This window comes from Pteropus vampyrus, unplaced genomic scaffold, assembly GCF_000151845.1.
Source record: "Pteropus vampyrus isolate Shadow unplaced genomic scaffold, Pvam_2.0 Scaffold208, whole genome shotgun sequence".
In the NCBI taxonomy this organism is placed as follows: Eukaryota; Metazoa; Chordata; class Mammalia; order Chiroptera; family Pteropodidae; genus Pteropus; species Pteropus vampyrus.
In genome coordinates this window covers 2,204,351-2,211,446 of record NW_011888989.1, presented here as the reverse complement: position 1 = coordinate 2,211,446, position 7,096 = coordinate 2,204,351, and positions in this window count along the sequence as shown.

Sequence of the window (7,096 nt, the reverse complement as noted above, 5' to 3'; positions counted from 1 at the left end):
ATTACTCAGCCATAAGAAGAGATTAAATACTACCATTTGTAACAACATAGATGGACCTTGAGATAATCATGCTAAGCAAAATAAGCCAGACAGAAACAGTTGAAAATCACATGATATCACTTACATGTAGGGTATAAACCTAAGAGCAACAAGTCAACAGGACAAACAGAGATTCATGGACATGGACTATAGACTAGTGGTTACCGGAGGGTAGTGGGTGGGGTAGGTGGGAGGAAGTAGACAGGGTAAAGGGGATCATATATAGGAGAGTAGGGGGAGGGCAAAGTGGGTAAAGGGGATCAAATATATGGTAGCTGAAGGAAACTGGACTTTGGGTGGTAAACACACAAGAGAATATACAGATGTCAAATTAGAATGTACCCCTGAAAATTATATAATTATATTAACCATTAATATTACCCCAATAAACTTAACTTAAAAATTAATATTAATGGTTAATATAATTAATAATAATTATATTAATAATAATTATATTAACCATTAATATTACCCCAATAAACTTAACTTAAAAAGAAAAAGATCAGAAACAAGACAAGGATGTCCACTTTCACTACTTTTATTCAATGTAATATTGGAAATCCTAGCCACAGCAATCAGACATGAAAAAGAAATAAAATGAATTTAATTGAAAAAGAAGTAAAACTACCATTATTTGCAGATGACATGATACTATATAGAGAGAATCCTAAAGATTCCACCAGAAAACTATGAAAACTGATAAATGAATTCAGTAAAGTAGCAGGATACAAAATTAATATTCAGAAATCAGTTGCATTTTTACACAACAATAACAAACTATCAGAAAGAGAAATTAAGAAAATGATCCCTTTTACAATTACATCGACAAAAAATAAAATACCTATGAATATATTTAACCAAGGAGGTAAAAGACTTGTACTCAGAAAATTATAAGACATTGAAGAAAGAAACTGAAGAAGATTCAAATAAATGGAAGAATATACTGTGCTCATGGATAGGAAGAATTAGCATCATTAAAATGTCCATAGTACCCAAAGCAATCTATAGATTCAATGCAATTCCTCTCAAAATACCAATGAGATTTTTCACAGAACTAGAACAAATAATCCAAAACTTTATATGGAATTGTAAAAGCCCCCACAGCAATCTTGAGAGAGAACAGTGTTGAAAGTATCATACTACCTGATATCAAACTATACTGCAAGGCCATAATAATCAAAACAGCATGGTACTGGCATAAAAACAGAGACATAGATCAATGGAACAGAACAGGGAGCCCAGAGATAAACTCATACTTATATGGTCAATTAATCTATGACAAAGGAGGCAAGAATATACAATGGAGTAAAGATAATCTATTCAATAAATGGTGTCGTTAAAATTGGATGGATACATGCAAAAAAATGAAATTGACCACATTCTTATACCATACACGAGAACAAATTCAAAATGGATTAAAGAGTTAAATGTAAGTCCTGAAACTGTAAAACTCCTAGAAGAAAACAAACAGTAAAAACTCTGACATTGCTCTTTGTAATATCTTTTCTGATCTATTTCCCTGGGCAAGGGAAACAAGAAAAAATAAACAAGAAAAAATAAACACATCATATTAAAATTTTTGCACAGCAAAAGAAACCAACAAAATGAAAAGACAACCTATTGAAGGAGAGAAGATATTTGTCAATGATACATCTGAAAAGACATTAATATACTAAATTTATAAAGAATTTGTACAACTCAACACCAAAACACACACACACACCACACACACACACACACACACACACACACAATCCCATTAAGAAATGGGCAAAAGACTTGAATAGGCATTTCTTCAAAGAAGACATTCCAATGGCCAATGAACATACAAAAAGATGCTCAGCATCACTAATCATCAGAGAATGCAAATTAAAACCACAATGAGACATCACTTCACACCTGTCAAAATAGCCATTATCAACAAATCAAAAAACAAGTTTTGGCAAGGATGTGGAGAAAAGAGAACTGTTGGTGAGATTCAAATTATTGCAGCCAGTATGAAAAACATTTTGGAAGTTCCTCAAAAAATTAAAAATAGAACTACCTTATGACGCAGCAATTCTACTTATGAGTATTTATTCGAAGAAAACCAAAACGCTAATTCAAAAAGATATATGCATCTCTATGTTCACTGCAGCATTATTTACAATAGCCAAGATATGAAAGCAACTTAAGTGCCCACCAATAGCAGATTGAATAAAGAAGTTGTGGTGCATATACACAATTTTGATGGTTGCCTGATGAGAGGTGAGTTTGGAGGCTGGATGAAAAAGGTGAAGGGATTAAGAAGTACAAATTGGTAGCTACAAAATAGTCACGGGGATGTAAAGTACAGCATAAGGCATATAGTCAATAATATTGTAATAACTATGTACAATACCAGAGGTGGGTACTAGATTAATCGGGGTGATCACTTCATAAATTATATAAATGTCTAACCACTATGCTGTACACCTGTAATTAATATAAAAGAATATTAAATGTCAACTGTAATTAAAAATTTTTAAAAGAAATTTTTAAATAATTAATTAATTTTTTAATAGTAATTTTTTTGCCTTGCATTTATTTTTTCTCGTGGGTTTTGGGAAGCTTGACTCTCTGTTATTTGAATTTATTAACAAAGAAAAAATGTTTTTATTTTGGGAAATAAATGCAGTGTGCATGATTACTATATCCTTTAGCTTCCACCAAACCTCATTAAAAGCTCAGAAAATTTTGTATCTCAAACAAAAAATAACCATGTGAAGTCAATAATTATCAAGCACTGGCATCAAAGCTGTTGGAACTTTTTGGCATAAAAATGGCTATGTCAAAGCTTCCTACTTTTGCTGACTCTTCCTGATTGTGATGTTATAATCTAAGGCTGGCCTGATCTATCCCTTAAGATGACAAAGCCTTTGGAGAAGGAGGGCCTTCTGGAATGCTGTCTATTCACGTCAGTGAATGATGCCTTGCCTGGCCCAGTTCTCAGCTCTACAAATCATACATCCCATACAGCCCATGTGGCCATGCTGAGCTCTCTAGCTCACAGTTAAGACCCCCCTTGGAGATACAAATGGCCTCATTTTCACTTCTAATGAATGTCAGGTTTTTTCCTAAGCATTCACTCATTAGTGAGGATTAAATTTCACTGCTTGCTGCTTTGGTAAGAATTTTTCCTTCTGTGATCTACTGGGCTCTGAGCCTGGATTCATAATGCACTTGTCAATCTGACTTGAAGGAAGTAATGAGGATGGGGACATACCAAGGAATCTAGAATCCATTTGCAGCACCTCAGCAGCACTTCTCTTATCTCACAGATAGGAACAGCCATCTGAGAAGTTTTATACTCAAGAGAATCAAACTCAGAATTCGTTTGATTACACTTCATAGTTAAAATAGGACCCTAGTGTCTGCAGAGATGCAGTCAGCAGTTTGTCCACGATTTCCAGCCATGAGAAAGGTTTGTGGCTGAACAGCACCTACAGTCACCAGATGTGTCAGGTGGCCAAAGCCATACTGGTCCCTAGCACCTCCCACATTGCACCATTCCTTTGCCTCATCACCAAGCACCTGTGCTGCAAAGTAACTGGCCCTGTGACTACTGAGGGTTTCCACTGGGGAAATTCCCTGGCTACAAATCATTGCCAAATCCCTGACCTCTTTCAGGCTCTGCTCTCTCCAACTCATAGTTCTGGAAACCAGAAAAGACAATTCTTCATTTTGAAAGCAACTCCTTACTTAGGCAATAATTGCTCACAGTGGAAAAAGACATTTTGTAGGCTTTTAGTGGGCAGATGGGTCCTTTAATTTACTGAAATTTAAAGGAGTGAGACTTGAGAGATCATGGTGGAAATGCAGAGTAAGCTTGTAACGCTATCGATGCAGTACAGACTGGAAGCCAGGAACAAGAGGTTAATCTTATTTTAGAGCCTGAGCCAGATGTTACAGGTGAGGCAGTAAAAGGGAGTAGTTGAATGGCTTTGGCATTAGATTATCCCAAATTCAAGTACTGTCACTTGAAAAACTCTAAGGTTCAATTATCTTCTCTGTAAACTGAGAAGACAGTGGTACCTCATTTGCTGAATTGGGGTGCAGATTAAATGAAATAATGTAAGTGAAGCCTTAAGTAGACTGTCTGGCCTGGAGTTATTGCTCAATAAATAAAAACTACCATTTCTATGTTTCTTTTCAAGGAAGGCTGAAGAATCTCATGAAACCAAAACAAAAAATTTAATAGCATTATCCTTCGAATATGACTTTCAGGAATACTTTAAATCAGTGGCCCCTAACCTTTTTGGCACCAGGGACTGGGGCTTCTATGAGAATCTAATGCCTGATGATCGGAGATGGAGCTGAGGTGGTGATGCTAGCTCTGGGGAATGAATGCAAATACAGATGAAGCTTCTCTCCCTCACCCAGCGCTCACCTCCTGCTGTACAGCCCCAATTCTATCAGGCCACAGACCAATACTGGTCCATGGCTCAGGGGACCCCCACTTTAAATGATGGCAATCTTAACAACTTTATAAGTATGCCGTCTTCCCAGTAGGACTTCAAGGAGAAATAATTTCTACTCAATGTCAACATCAGATACTAAAGAAATCTTTAAAATAGCATCCTTCTCTGATGGGTTATTCTAATCAATGCAAATTAATCCCTGGGTGTCGGGCTTCAGGAAAGTTAGAGGAACCAGAATCAGTTGACAAGGCTACTAACACCTATGTACTTTTACCAATCAGCTTTAATAATGATTAATTTACACTATATACAATTCACCATTTTAAATGCACAATATGATGAGTTTTGACAAATGTATACATCTATATATCTACCACTATGGTCAAGATATAAAACAGTTCCATGAGAGACAAAAGCTCTCTCATGCCTCTTTTTAGTTAATTCCCTCCCACCTCTCCACTGAAATACTTCCTGTCACTCTAGTTTTATCTTTTCTGGAATTTCATATAAATGAAATCATACAATATGTGGTTTTTTGTGCTTGGCTTCTTTCGAATAGCATAATGCTTTTGAGATTCATCTATGTTGCCCAAATAAGGTATAATTCAGGAAGGCTCACTTTCTGGACAGATTTGCAGCAGTTCAGTCTAGAGTCAAATACCAACTTTCATTTTTAATGGTCTGCTCTCTATGACAATCCATGCCAATGTTTCCCACTCTATCTTAGAATATTGAGAGAGGCGCATTATTGTTCTTTATTGCTGTTTACACAAGATTGGAGGCAATAAGAAGCCTCCATTTTAGAGGCTTAATTTCCTCTGGTTTTGAAATAGTGCAGGGCTAGAATGTAACATTCTCCACTACCAGAAGGCCAAAGAACTAGCAGCACTCGCAGAAAGAAGAGACCAGGAACACTTAAAGTCAGTGGAGAACCTTAGAAAGAGAGTTTCTGGAGCAGCATTTCTCAGACTATAACACACACACAAATCATCAGGGATGCAGATTTCTGATTCCATAGTCTGGAATAAGACCTAAGATTCTGCATTTCCAACAAGGCCCCAGGTGAAGCCGAAGCTGCTGGTCCCTAGACCACACTGCATAGCAAGTTTCTATAGACTGTGGATAAGTAAAGTCACACCAACAAAAAGGCTGAAAATATATACCAATCTGTGCTTGAGAAATACTACTTGAAGACATGAATTTTCATCAATACTCACACACACATACACACACACACACACACACACACACACACATGAACATCATCTCTGTTTTTTCAAACAGCATCTCAATTTTCTCTAAAAATTCCCATCTGTAAAATGAGAATTATACTATTTATCTCTGTTGTACGTAGACCCCCAATGATCTTTGACTCCTGCTATAATTCCCTCACTTTGAGTATGAACTGGACCTACGAACTTGCTTCTAACAGATAAAATTTGGCAAAGGTGATGTTACAACACTTATATTATTAGGTTATAAAAGCCTGATGAAGCCTCCTGCCATGTTGTAAGCTGCTCTGTGGAGACATCTATGGGGCAAGGAACTCAAGGAGGTCTCTGGCCAACAGCACATAGGAACTGAATTCTGCAAGCAACCACGTCAGTGAGTTGGGAATATGTATCTTTCCAAGCTGAGCCTTCTGAGAGACCCAGAGCCAGGGGACCCAGCTAAGCCATGCTCAGTTTCCTGATCCATGGTCACTAAGAGATAATAAATGTTATGGTTTTAGACTACAAAGTTTTGGAGAAATTTGTCGTGTGGCATTAGATAACTAATACACTTCAAAGTTGTTTTGAAGATTAAAAAAGACAAAGTAATTAATATACGTAAAAGAACCGAGCATAGTGCCTGGCACAGAGTAACTGTTTATCAGTGTTAGTTGAATCAAAAAACAGCAAAGTCACAAAATATCACCAGGATTTGTAAACAGCAGCTGCAGCCACTAACCTGAGAATAATCCTTGTGTACAAAGTCTGCTCATTCAGCCTCGTCAGAGAAATTCAGACTAAAAAGTTTGACATGTATATATGAATACAAAGATATAACTAATGCCCATATGTGTTTATATACATATGTAGACAATTTCACTTTTACATGTAAGCTTGTTTTTTCATGCATCTTAGAGCTGTGCCCAAGTACCCTAGCAGGCACTCAGGTGGTGGGGATGATGACAGGAAAAGAAGGGATCACATACTGAACCGTTTCATAAAGTGGCTAGCTTACTTTTTCTTCTCATTTTCTCCCTCCTACCTTCTAGTTTATTCAAAGATACAAGTTCAAAAGCAATCATCACATCAAATGGAAACTACAAGAAGCATTTAAGGGAAGCCAGTCCCAGGCCCAGAACTCCCACTCTCTGAACAGCTATCACAGCCCTTCGCTGAAACTGATAGTTAAAACTGGTTCAGTAACACCAAAACCTATATGAAAAATCACTGTAAAAAGTATGGAAGCATTTCAAAGTGAGACCAAGTCCACTCAATTCAACAGAACTTGATTCAGTGTCTGCAGTATGTGTGGCCCTCAGCCCTGCTTGGTGAGCTAGGGAACAAAAATAAGCACCATCTAGTGGAGGGAATGAGCACATTCACACTTGACTATTGAAGAAAATCATG